At 40.8% G+C, this 12,923-nt stretch overlaps 1 protein-coding gene across 2 annotated transcripts in view; it reads right to left on the reverse strand.

Moving 5' to 3' along the window:
• Positions 1 to 12,923, reverse strand: part of LOC109931452 (protein strawberry notch homolog 2) — a 219,597-nt gene that overhangs the window by 4,380 nt on the left and 202,294 nt on the right. The window lies entirely within an intron of this gene.

A 12,923-nucleotide genomic window follows, 5' to 3' on the forward strand; every position in this document is an offset into this window, starting at 1 on the left:
AACCTTTTCCCAGTAGCAAATATTAATGGGTGAAACCCAATGGCTATGAGGTTGATGGAAGTGGAAACAGTCAAGGATTGCAAAGAAAATTGGATGGACACCTGAGGAAAATAAATTTGTGGGGCCAGAGGATAGAATGATAGAGCCCGTTGTCGTCTCGTGGTACTGTCCCTACCTCCTGGCCTGTGGAAGCCTTGGGTCAAGCCCCAGATGCGTAATAACATCTCTAAACAAGTTGATTAGAAAAATTTAATTGGAAAAAGAAATGAAAATAATGGTAGTTTACAGATGAAAATTACTGTGGGTCATTTGGTGGTGAGAAGAAAGTTGTCCAGTTGTGTTTGGTAACACTTCTGGATATAAAAATAGCAGGATAGAATGAGACTGACTGACTGGATTGCCTGACAGAGAATCAGAATAGACTGGATGGACCAAATGGCCACCTGCACAGTAATGACTCAATAATATGTATATTTTATGATTCCCTCACTAACCAATATGAAATATTTGGACAAAGCTTTGTCTTGACTGACTTTCACTACAAAGTTAAACAAGATACTCCCTACACGGGCAACTGGGAAAAAGGTTTGTTATGTTTCAAGAGTCACATTGAATTTAAAGGTATGCAGAAGACTGACATGTAAAATACCCAGTCATTTATGAAAGGAAAAGAAAGTCTTGACTTCATATCTTCCAGGTATGAAAATTTAAATTGTTTGGCCCATAAATCCTGAAACAGTAGTTATTTCCCGCAAATTATAGTATCAAGCTTTTTTTGAAATGATTTAGTGATTTTATCTCTGATGCTGTTCAGGAACCTTTTCTTCCATTTTTATTTTAAGAGTGAAGAGGTGTTTCTGATGTTGGATATAACTTGATTTGAACCTGGTCTGGATCTTCAATTTTACTTTTCCCATTTATCATTCAAGGCATTGTAAAGTAAACATATTGCAATATGCCATTTTGTACCAGCCACTATGTACCAACCAGAAACACTCCACAGCTTCAGTGCAAGTGGGTGTGAGGAGCCAACACACACTGCTCCATGAACATTGTCTGTTCAGCACTTTAATGCCAAATCTGCTGAAGTCTCTGTTTAAGCACCTTCAGGCAAATTCACGTTATTATAAGTTAGGAGCAAATCCAGATTATTGCAGTCATATCTATTAGCACTGCAAGCGTTTTGTGCCTATTTTCATCCTTTGGCATCCTACAAATTTTTTTCAAAGGGAGAAGCCACAGTAACACCTTTCACATTCCACAACATTTCCCCCATTATGAAGTATTTTTGTATAATGCCTGAAGACAACATTATAAAATGGATTACTGAATCAACAAACCTGAGGCAGTAGGTTGTCTGTCTAATAGCACATTTCTAATACAAGCAAGAGCCCTGGGGTGATATGTAGCATGTGATGAAGGTGCTTGACTGATGACCTTTCATCCAGGCAGAAACTGAACTGTCATTGTAGCATCCTATAAGCTTACTGCTTATTCGACAACACAAGATATTGTACTAGTGATGAATAATCAGTTTTGTGTGGACAAAGATGGTGTAGAGCATATTCCTTTATTCGTTAACTGTTAGGAAATAAAGTGTAAACCGGGGAGCATTGCTTGACGCTTCTGTCTTCTTTCTCATCGTCAATTTTGAACAGAAAAAATTCCAATGCGTAGGTTTTAAAAGAAGAGAAATGGAAAATAATTTATTTTCACATGCAATTATCTTGAATCATCTTCATAGGAGTGGAATTGATAAGACAATATTAATTTTGGTGGTAAACTTTTCACCTCGTTAGAAGAAATCTTTTTCACAAAGTTCATTTTCTGTGGGTGAGGGAGTGAAGGCAAAGTCAGCCTCCCGCAGCCAAACCATTTCCCTTTGATTATCTCACGGGGAGTTTGTAAAATTGGATTGTTACCATTGACCAGAATGATGATCCTATTACTATCAGTACTGTTGTGGTACACCCGACTATACCCAGCGAAAAGCTGTAAAGAAACACCACACAAAATTTAGCATCAATCTGCACTAAAGATATCCATTTAGTCTGCTGTGATGGGCCAGTGTCATAGTAGAAAAAGATAAATTCATTTGCTGCAAAATACTCAGTAATGAATCTGAAGAATTTCTGTGCTCAATTAAAGTTCCTACTAATAGGAAACACAAATTTAGAGAATCTAAACCCCAGCAGATAGTAAATCAGTGAAAAATATACTTGAAAAATTTTGCTTGTTGTATGTATAAAGGCTTTGACTAAATGTGGCATTTGTGGTCAAAAAGATTTTGTGTGTTAAGAGCACCGTGTGACTGAACCATAAACTTAGCTTCTAAACTAGTCAAAATATTTCAACCTTTTGTTTTAAAATATCTACTTTTAATTTCTCCAGAAAGAGCCATACCCTGAACTTTAAATTTCTGTAAGTGAAAGAGAAAATGCTCTAAGGTAGAAGTGCGTTCCAAAGATTGTTTTAAAACCTTAAAAATGAAATTGATCCCAGTTACGGGGCAGACATTGTAGAAGGGAAAGTTGACTGTGGGAAGAATAGGGATTGGGGTCTTTAGATAATGCCAGAACATCCAAGACCACCCCCAAGCATTGACTAGGCCTTCCTAGTCCCTTTTAGTTGGCTTATTGGGCTCCCAATTGCTTGAGAGGGGTAACTGCTGTTCCTTCATCCCTGAACCTCTACTGAAATGACTCCAAGGCATCTCATCTCATCTCACATTATTGATAACTCACATGGGATTCCCAAAATGAGAGAGTCTTCTATTTTGTGGCACTGGCATCTTCTGGTTTCAGATATGAATTAAAAATTTACCTAAAAAGAAAAATTGACTCCCTATGTAGATTCTCAGTAGGAATTTTCATAATGCACCTTTTAATCACAGCTCAGGTACCAGCTGTTTATTGTTCTCCAGTTAAATTTCCTATTTAGTCGGGAAATGTCCATTTCACCAGGGTACAATAAAAATATGAAGTGTGAAGGAGGAAATCGTCTAATGTAACTATTGAGTTTTCATCAAAGACCGGTCAGGAAAATAAAATGATGACGACCTCTCTAGAATATCCCTTCTATTTTTAGCATACTTTAAAAAAAAATTGAACTAGACACATTACTTTTTAAGGAAATACCCTTCAAGGACAAAGTTCTAAACTGATGTTCAGTGATTACTTTTTGAACCTATTCTAACATGAAGCTCTACCTTGCAAAGATTAATTAATAGTATCAGTTTTATTGATATTGGGTGTACTTTGTTTCACCTTTTTAACTCACAGAAAATGTATTTGTTATTATACGTGGTGAATGAGCTAAAAGCAAGGTTCTATGGGTTGTATGGATGTGCATGTATATGTTTCAATTTTTCTTAGCTAGACTAAGTTTGAATTGGCCTGTCTACTAGTGACCCAGATTTCTAATGCTAGGCCTGTAACTGGCATAGTAAGCTGTAAAAGGAAATTCTATCAAGTGCTTTCTTGCTGACAATTCACTTTGATGGAAGCCTCTGAGGGGTTTAACAAGTGCCATGTGGACTGAAGCAGTGTAATCTGGCTAAAAGATAATTATTTCCTGCAGTCACTCTTATTAATCTACTGAGTCATATTTCTTAGTAGGCATAAAGTCACATTTTTGTGGAGGAGACATTCATCATTCAGGTAAATAATGTGCCTCCAGTAGGAACTCACATTGGTTTCAAAAATGGAATTTCCCTCCCTTGCATGACAAATGGGGATGGTAGGGGGACTCCATTCAGAACCCAAATATTGGACGGTTTAATTGATCCCAAGGTAGTGAAAAGTACTGTATCTGAAGATGAGCTTTACTTGGTTACAGAATTGAGGATGCTTCAAGGACCTGTACAGATCTTCAGCAAAATTCCTCAATTAGGTGGCCAGGAGTCATAGAATCATACAGCACAGAAACAGACCCTTCAGTCCAGGTCGTCCATCTGACCAGGTTTCCTAAACTGAACTAGTCCCATTTGCCTGCATTTGGCCTATATCCCACTAAACTTTTCCTATCGTTGTACCTGTCCATATGTCTTTTAAATGTTGTAATTATGCTCTCCTCTACCACTTCCTCTGGCAGCTTGTTCCATATACACACCACTCTCTGTATGGGAAAAAGTTATCCCTCAGGTCCCTTATAAATCTTTCCCCTCTCACCTTAAACCGATGCCCTCTAGTTTTAGACTCCACTACCCTGGGGAAAAGACCTTGGCTATTCACCTTACCTATGTGCCTCATGATTTTATAAACCTCGATATGGTCACCTTTAGCCTCCTACACTCCAGGGATAAAAAGTCCTAGCCTATCTAGCCTCTTCTTTATAACTCAAACCCTTCAGTCTCAGTAACACCCTTGTAAATCTTTTTTGCACCCTTTCCAGTTTAATAACATCCTTCCTGTAGCAGGGCAACCAGAATTGTGGGTAGTACTCCAAATGTGGCCTCACCAATGTCTTGTAAAGCTGTAATGTGATGTCCCAACTCCCGTACTCAATGCTCTCACTGATGAAGGCAAGTGTGCCAAACGCCTTCTTCACCACCCTGTCTACCTGTGATACCACTACAAGGAATTATGTATCTGCACCCCTAGATCTCTCTGTTCAACAACACTCCTCAGGGCTCTATCATTAACTGTGTAAGTCCTGCCCTGGTTTGCCTTACCAAAATGCAACACCTGATAGATAACTGCATTAAACTCCATCTGCCCTTCCTCAGCCCATTGGCCCAGTTGATCAAGATCCCGTTGTACTCTTAGATAACCTTCTTCACTGTCCACTATACCATCAATTTTGGTGTTATCCACATGCTTACTAACCATGCCTCCTATATTCTCATCCAAATTGTTTATATAAATGAAAGACAGCGGTAGCCCCAGCACCGATCATTGCGGGACACCACTGGTCACGGGACTCCAGTCCGAGAAACAACCCTCTACCACCACCCTCTTTCTGCTATCATCAAGTCATTTTTGTATCCTGTTGGCTAGATCTCCCCGGATCCCATGTGATTTAACCTTACTAACCAGTCTACCATTTGGAACCTTTTCGAAGGCCTTGCTAAGGTCCATGTAGACAATGTCTACCACTCTGTCTTCATCTATCTTCTTGGTCACCTCTTCAAAAAAATGTGATGAAGTTTGTGAGATACAGTTTTCCGCCCACACAGTCATGCTGCCTATGCTGGTTCAGTCTTTGCCTTTCCAAATGCATGTAGATCGTGTCTCTCAGAATCGCCTCCAACAACAGGTTGATATTAGGGAGGAGGATGTGCTAGAAATGTCGAAAAACATGAAGATAGATAAGTCCCCTTGGCCAGACGGGATATACCCAAGGTTACTATGGGAAGCGAGGGAAGAGATTGCTGCCCCTTTGGCAATGATCTTTGCGTCCTCACTGTCCACTGGAGTAGTACAAGATGATTGGAGAGTGGAAAATGTTATTCTCTTGTTCAAGAAAGGGAATAGGGATAATCCTGGCAATTACAGACCAATCAGTCTTACTTCTGTGGTGGGCAAATTATTGGAGAGGATTCTGATATATATTATTTATGATTATTTGGAAAAGCATAATTTGATTAGAAATAGTCAGCATGGCTTTGTGAGGGGCAGGTCATGCCTGACAAGCTTTATTGAATTCTTTGAGGATGTGACAAAACACATCAATGAAGGTAGAGCAGTGGATGTGGTGTATACAGATTTTAGCAAGGCATTTGATAAGGTTCCCCATGGTAGGCTCATTCGGAAAGTAAGGAGGCATGGGATTCAGCGAAATTTGTCTGTCTGGATACAGAATTGGTTGTCCAATAGAAGACAGAGGGTGGTAGTAAATGGAAAGTATTCAGCTTGGAGCTCGGTGACCAGTGGTGTTTCAGAACAGGGATCTGTTCTGGGACCTCCGCTCTTTGTGATCTTTATAAGTGACTTGGATGACAAAGTGGAAGGGTAGGTTAGTAAGTTTGCCGATGACACGAAGGTTGGTGGAATTGTGGATAGTGTGGAGGGCTGTTGCTGGTTGCAATGGGACATTGACTGGATGCAGAGCTGGGCAAAGAAGTGGCAGATGGAATTCAACCTGGAAAAGTGTGAAGTGATTCATTTTGAAAGGTCGAATTTGAACGCAGAATACAGGGTTAATGGCAGGGTTCTTGGCAGTGTGGAGGAACAGAGGGATCTTGGGGTCCATGTCCATAGATCCTTCAAAGTTGCCACCCAAGTTGATAGGGTTGTTAAGAAGGCATATTGTGTGTTGGCTTTCATTGGCAGAGGGATTGAGTTTAAGAGCCAAAAAGTTATGCAACAGCTCTTTAAAACCCAGTTAAAACAATTGGAATATTATGTTCAGTTCTTGTCGCCTCATTATAGGAAAGATGTGGAAGCCTTAGAGAGGGTGCAGAATGGATTTACCGGATGTTGCCTGGACTGGAGGGCAGGTCTTATGAGAAAAGGTTAGGGGAGCTAGGGCTTTTCTCATTGGAGCAAAGAAAGATGAGAGGTGACTTGGCAGAGGTGTACAAGATGATGAGAGGCATAGATAGAGTGGATAGCCAGAGACTTTTTTCCCAGGGCAGAAATGACTATTACGAGGGGGCATAATTTTAAGGTGATTGGAGGAAGGTATGGGGAGATGTCAGAGGTAGGTTCTTTACACAGAGAGTGGTGGGTATGTGGAATGCGCTGCCGGCGGTGGTAGTGGAGTCAGATACAGTAGGGACATTTAAGATTGGATAGGCACATGGATGATAGTAAAATAAAGGGTATGCAGGTTAGTTTGATCTTAGAGTAGGATAATAGGTTGACACAACATTGTGGGCTTAAGGGCCTGTACTATGTTCTATGTTTGAACTGAGCCATCACTGACGTCTGGCTCACTGGTCTATAGTTCCCTGGCTTTTCCTTACCACCTTAAATAATGGCACATTGGCCACCCTCCAGTCCTTGGCACCTCACCCATGGCTGTTGATGGTACAAATATCTCTGCTAGGGGCCCCACAATTTCTTCCCTAGCTTCCCACAATGTCCTGGGATACACTTCATCAGGTCCCGGGGATTAATCTACCTTTAAGCGTTTTAAGGCCTCCAACACCACCTCTTCTGTAATGTAAATAAAGAAGTTGCTGTGATGTTAGTAGTGCCCTCTTTAACAAAGATATGACAGAGAAAACATGCTCAAGAAGCTATTTAAGAAAAATAAGAGTTCGTTATCAAACTGAAACTAAATGTCACACTTTATGAAGTTTAGTTTGAAATCAATAAAACTTCAGTAAAGTTTTAAGATGACTTATTTGCCAAACAGGATGATTGATGAATAACTCTTTCCATATTAATCCTTGTGTCAAATTAGTGAGCTTTGTATTTAATAATGAGTTTGTCTCCAAAGTAACCAGAAAATTTAGAAGCAAAGTTGATATATGCTTAGCTTCACCATTTTGCCTGGCACAATTCAATGGTAACTTTGCAAGAATAATTTCATAATGTTAATCATGGAATTTTACCGCCTTCTATTGTGAACCAATCTCAAATGTACATTTCCATCTAACCAGACTCGATGCTAGGAACAAAACGTTGTAAAATTATCCCTTTATCCTCATTGAAATGAGGCTAGAAATTCTCCCATGCAGCGGTAACAGCATTAGCAGCAATGAGCTGCACTGGACTATTGACTTTAATGGAAGAAAAAATCCAAGACACTTTATAAATAGATAGAGAAGCCCCACTGCATAAACAGATTTGGTCTGAGGACCAAAAGAGTGGTTGAAAATTTGTTTTTAAGAGGCTATAAAGATAGAGAGGGAACTGGAGAAACAGAAGACTGTGTTTCTTTCTTTCAGAGGGTTAGGCCAAGGTAGCAGAATGATTTTGGAGGGATGAAGAGGGGTGGTAATGTACAAAAGACCAGAGTCAGTGAACCAAATAACGTACAGAGTGAGATAGAAGGTTAAAAGAGTCTTGCTGGCCAGGGAGGGGTTTACTCAAGACATTGAGGAGCAAGACTTTTCAGTTTAAGAACAGGGCATTAGAGTACAGAAGGATGTGGCTGATGGATGAGCAGAATTTATCATTAAGATAGGACTTGTGCATTTTGGACAACTTGGAGGTTAGCAGCTGAGGAGAAAATTGGAATAATCAGGCAAGAATATAAATGAGATTGGGTTATGTAGGTGGAAGGAATGGTGTTTCAAACTGAAAATGCAGATAATGAGGTGTCCCTATAGGTTGTGAAACATAGAAAATAACAACAGGAGTAAGGCCATTCGACCCTTTTAGCCTATTCTGCCATTCAACCTGATCATGGCTGATCGTCCACCTCAATACCTGATCCTACTTACGCCCCATGCCATTTGATCACATCAGACTTAACATCTATATCTGTCTCCTTCTTGAAAACGTTCAAGTAAGTTTAAACTCCGCATCATGTGACTTTTGGCTTTGACACATTCACAGACTGCCAACCCCATAACCTAGCCTGATTGACAGACGGTCACTGTTTTTCAGTAAGGAGCCCACTAGAGCAGGCTTTAGGAGCATACAAGCCCCAAGGGAGTGCAGGGAGGCAGCAGGTATAAATCTGATCCTGGAGTGGGATGGGGTGGAGGTCCAATCCCCTACACCAGGGATCTTAGTATGCACCGAGGGTCCGGAGGCCAGGTGATTGGGAAGCTCTGCTGCTCTCTCTGGCCCACAGCCCATCCTGTAAAGAAGCGTACTTTCTCCCTGAAGCTGTCATCACACACACCTTCAGCTCCTGAGTTTCCCAAGGTCTGGCAAAATGAAGACAGCAATTACTGAAGCAAGTTAAAATTCAAAGGATGCCAGCCTCATTTAAAATATTACCAGCTTGCATCCAGGGAACAGGTTGGCCCCATTCCTTAAATAAACATAGTGGGATTGGATTTCAAATTGTTAGCATGTGACCTGAACCCGTTCCAACTGCCTTTGGTGATTCGCTGACTGGCGTCTGAAGATGGTAAAGGGTTTTAGATGCAAAGAAACTAAAATAATTTGCGCTCAGATAGTGCTGCTGATGGATAGGATGTGCGGCTCTGAGTTAAAGGGACATTAAGGTCATGAACCATATAAATCCAGCTGAGCAAGTGACTTGGAAGGGAGGGTGGAACCAGTAGTAAGAGAGCGGAATTTATTTTATTCCTGAGAGTTGTAAATGATTGCTTTGATCATCCCAATGCTAATTAGGAGGAAATTGTGGCTTATGCACAACATGATGTTATGTTGGTCAGACAGTATGACAACACAAATATTTTTGGTTTATATTTATTCATGGGATGTGGATAAACTGGCAGGCTCATCCCTAATTACCTTGAGGAAGGTGGTGGTGAGCTGGCTTCTTGAACTGCTGCAGTCTTTTTGTATGCAGGGACATCCACAGTGCAGTTGGGAAGGGAGTTCTAGGATTTTGACTCAGTGACGGCAGTATTGTTCCAAATCAGGACACTGTATGATTTGGAGGGGAGCTTGCTGATGGTGCTGTTCTCATGCATCTGCTATTGTTGTCCTTCATGGTAGATGTGAAGGATTTGGAAGGTACTGTAAAAGGAGCCTTGATGAGTTATTGTAGTACATCTTGTAAATGGTAAACAGTGCTGCCACTGTGCATTGGTGAAGGGAGTGAATGTTGAAGGGGTAGATAGAATGTCAATCAAGTGAGCTGCTTTGTCCTCAGTGGTGTCAAGCTTCCTGAGTGCAGTTGAAGCTGTAGCCATTCAGATCAATGAGAGTACTCCATTACACTACTGACTTGTGCCTTGTAGGTAGTGGACAGGCACTATGGTGACAGATGGTGACTTAGTTACTGCAGGATTCCAAGATTTTGACCTGGTCTTATAGCCACAGTATTTGTGAGCATAGTTCAGTTTCTGTTCAATGGTAACCCCAAAACATTGAGGCAGTGAAAATCCTTTTATTCATCAATGGGATGAGGACATCACTGGCTAGGCAGCATTTATTGCCCAGAGGGCATTTCAGAGCCAACCACATTGCTGTGGGTCTGGAGTCATATATAGGCCAGACCAGGTAAGGATGGTAGTTTCCTTTCCTAAAGGACATTAGTGAACCAAGTGGGTTTTTCCCCCCAACAATTGATTCATGGTCATCATTAGATTCTCAATTTCAGATATTTTATTGAATCCAAATTGCCATGGTGGGATTTGAACCTGGATCCCCAGAATGTTATCCAGGTCTCTGGATTAACAGTCCAGCGATAATACCATTAGGCCATTGCCTCCCCTTGCTATAGAATGTCAAGTGTTGGTGATTGTTGAAAATAGCCATTGCTTTGCACTTGTTTGGCATGAATGTTACTTGCTACTTATTAGCCAAAGCCTGCGAGTTGTCCAGGTCTTTCTGCATTTAGACACTAACTGCTTCATGTATCTGAGGAGTTGCAAGTGAATATTGCACAATCATCAGAGAACTCTCCTACTTCCAAATTTATCATGGAGGGAAAGTCATTGATGAAGCAGCTGCAGAACATTAGGCCTAGGACACAGAGGAACTCCTATAGCATTGCTGTGGAGCTGAGGAGATTGACCTCCAAGAACTAATGACCATTTCCCTTTGTGCAAGAAATGATTCAAACCAGCAGAGTCCCCAACCAACCATAACAACCAACCTCTCCCATACCATATGACTCCAGCTTTGGGGCTCCTTGATGCTACTCTAGGTCAAATGTTGCCTTCATGTCAAAGAGAGGCAATGGCCTAGTGGTATCATAACAAGGCTATTAATCTGGAGACCTGAGTTCAAATCCTGCCATGGCAGATGGTGGAGTTTGAATTTAATAAACATTTGAAGCAACATCTACATCCTGTGAAGGATTTTTTTTTTAAACAAATGGCAGTCACTCTCATGTCATCAGTGGAGTTCAGCTCTTTTGTCAATGGTGGACCAAGTCTAGAAGACTAAGGTAAAAGTCAAGTGGCCCTGGTGGAATGCAAACTGAGCATCAGTCAGCAGATTGTTCCTTTCCAAATTGCATTTGACAATGCTATGGATGACCCCTTCCATCACTTTGATTGAAAGTAGACTTGTAGGGTGGTAATTGGCCACATTGGATTTGTCCATCTTGTGGCAAATGTAATTGAGCAAATTTCCACTTTGTTGGGTAGATGCCAATGTCACAGTCATTCTGGAACAGCTTGGCTTGAGATTTGGTTAGCTCTGGAGCACACTGTTTCAGTACTATTGTCAGCATGTTGTCAGGGACCGTAGCCTTTGCTGTATCCAGTGTCTTCAACTGTTTCTTGACATTATTTGGAGTGAATCAAATTGGTTGAAGACTTGTATCTTGATGGTTGAATGGATGTTATGAAGCTGGAGACAAGGATGCATCTGAAAATATCTCCCAGAAGAAATGGATTTTAGATACCGTGACAGCTTGGGAGGATGGAATGGCCAATGCCTAATGAAGCCATGTCAATTTAGAATCAAAGCCAGTCAAGGAGTTTATTGGCTAGAGGTTGAGTGGGGAGGAAGAAATCAAGGGAGATGGATCTTCTGGAGCATATCATCAAAGAGCGAACATGGGATAGATGGCGAGTAAGTACAACAAAATAATCCTGCCATGTCTCTTCATGGGAGTATTACAAAAAGTATTTGGCACTGACCCACTTTAGCTGATCAAAAGCTTGGTTAAAGAGAGGTTTTCAGAAGCCTGTTTGAAAGGAGAAAGAGAGTGAAAGACAGAGTCTTAAGGATGGTATTCCAGAGTTTAGAAGTTTAAGAACTAAAGACACGACTGCCAGTAATGGAGCAGTTAAAATTGGGATAATTGAAGATGCTAGAATTAGAGGAAAGGAATTATCTCTGAGGGTTATGGGTGTTTGAGGAGGTTACAGAGAATCTGGGTGTTGCTCACTGAGAGCTAGTGTAAATTAGCAAGCATAGGGGTGATGGATAGATGGGATTTGGTATGAGTTAGGACAGAAGTGTTGGAATTTAGGATAACCTCAAGCTTACAGAGAGTATAACAGGGACTGTGTAGGCATAATTAAGTCTGAGGTGACAAAGACATGGCTAAGGGTTTCAATTACATTTATTTAATGATGCAGTGATTGAAGCTGAAATACAGACAACTGATTCATTATCTATCACAATGAGATCTCCTTAATAATTGGTAAAGACTTTGTCTTAAAACAAAAGTTTTTTTTTAATTTAAAACCATGTCATTTAAAACTACTTTTGGCTTTGAGTGAAGTTAGATGGACAGTTTACGTAAAGTTCAGAAATGTGGTGTGGCTTCATCAGTAATTGTGTGAATGATTCAATACAAGAGCAACTCACTGTGGTCACGTCCAACTGTACTATCTGCACTGACATTCTTGTGACTTGTACTGCTCACCGCTGTTCACTTACAGCAATAAGGAAAGCCTTCTCATCTTGCATAACAATGATTTCAGAGAATAGCTGACTCCAAATCAGCATTAATATTCCATATGGAATACAATTTCAGGCAGACTTTCAGCAGCTTCTTCAAGTGGACCTTCTTCATCTACAGGATTCAAATGGTGAATGTCAGCAGGAAATTCACCTTCGGGAAGAATCAAAATTGAATTTGCCCCTGTCTTCAGCTCACATCCACCAAGGTAGACCCTATTCAGGAATTAGTCATTAGGTGGATTCCTTTCCTCACTATCCTAGTGAAATTGAGACAATTTGTAACATCCCACCCACAGGCGAAAATCAGCAAAAAAAAAAAGTAATAGTTGGAAATGAATAAAAACAGAAGTTGCTGAGAAAGCTCAGCAGGTCTGGCGGCATCTGTGAAGAAAAAAATCAGAGTTAATGTTTCAGGTCCGGTGACGCTTCCTCAGAACCTTTCTGAGGAAGGGTCACCAGGGCTGAAACGTTAACTCTGATTTTTTTTTTTCTTCACAGATGCTGCCAGACTTGCTGAGCTTT

The sequence above is a fragment of the Rhincodon typus genome, chromosome 29, assembly GCF_021869965.1.
Source record: "Rhincodon typus isolate 14 chromosome 29, sRhiTyp1.1, whole genome shotgun sequence".
Taxonomy (NCBI): domain Eukaryota; kingdom Metazoa; phylum Chordata; class Chondrichthyes; order Orectolobiformes; family Rhincodontidae; genus Rhincodon; species Rhincodon typus.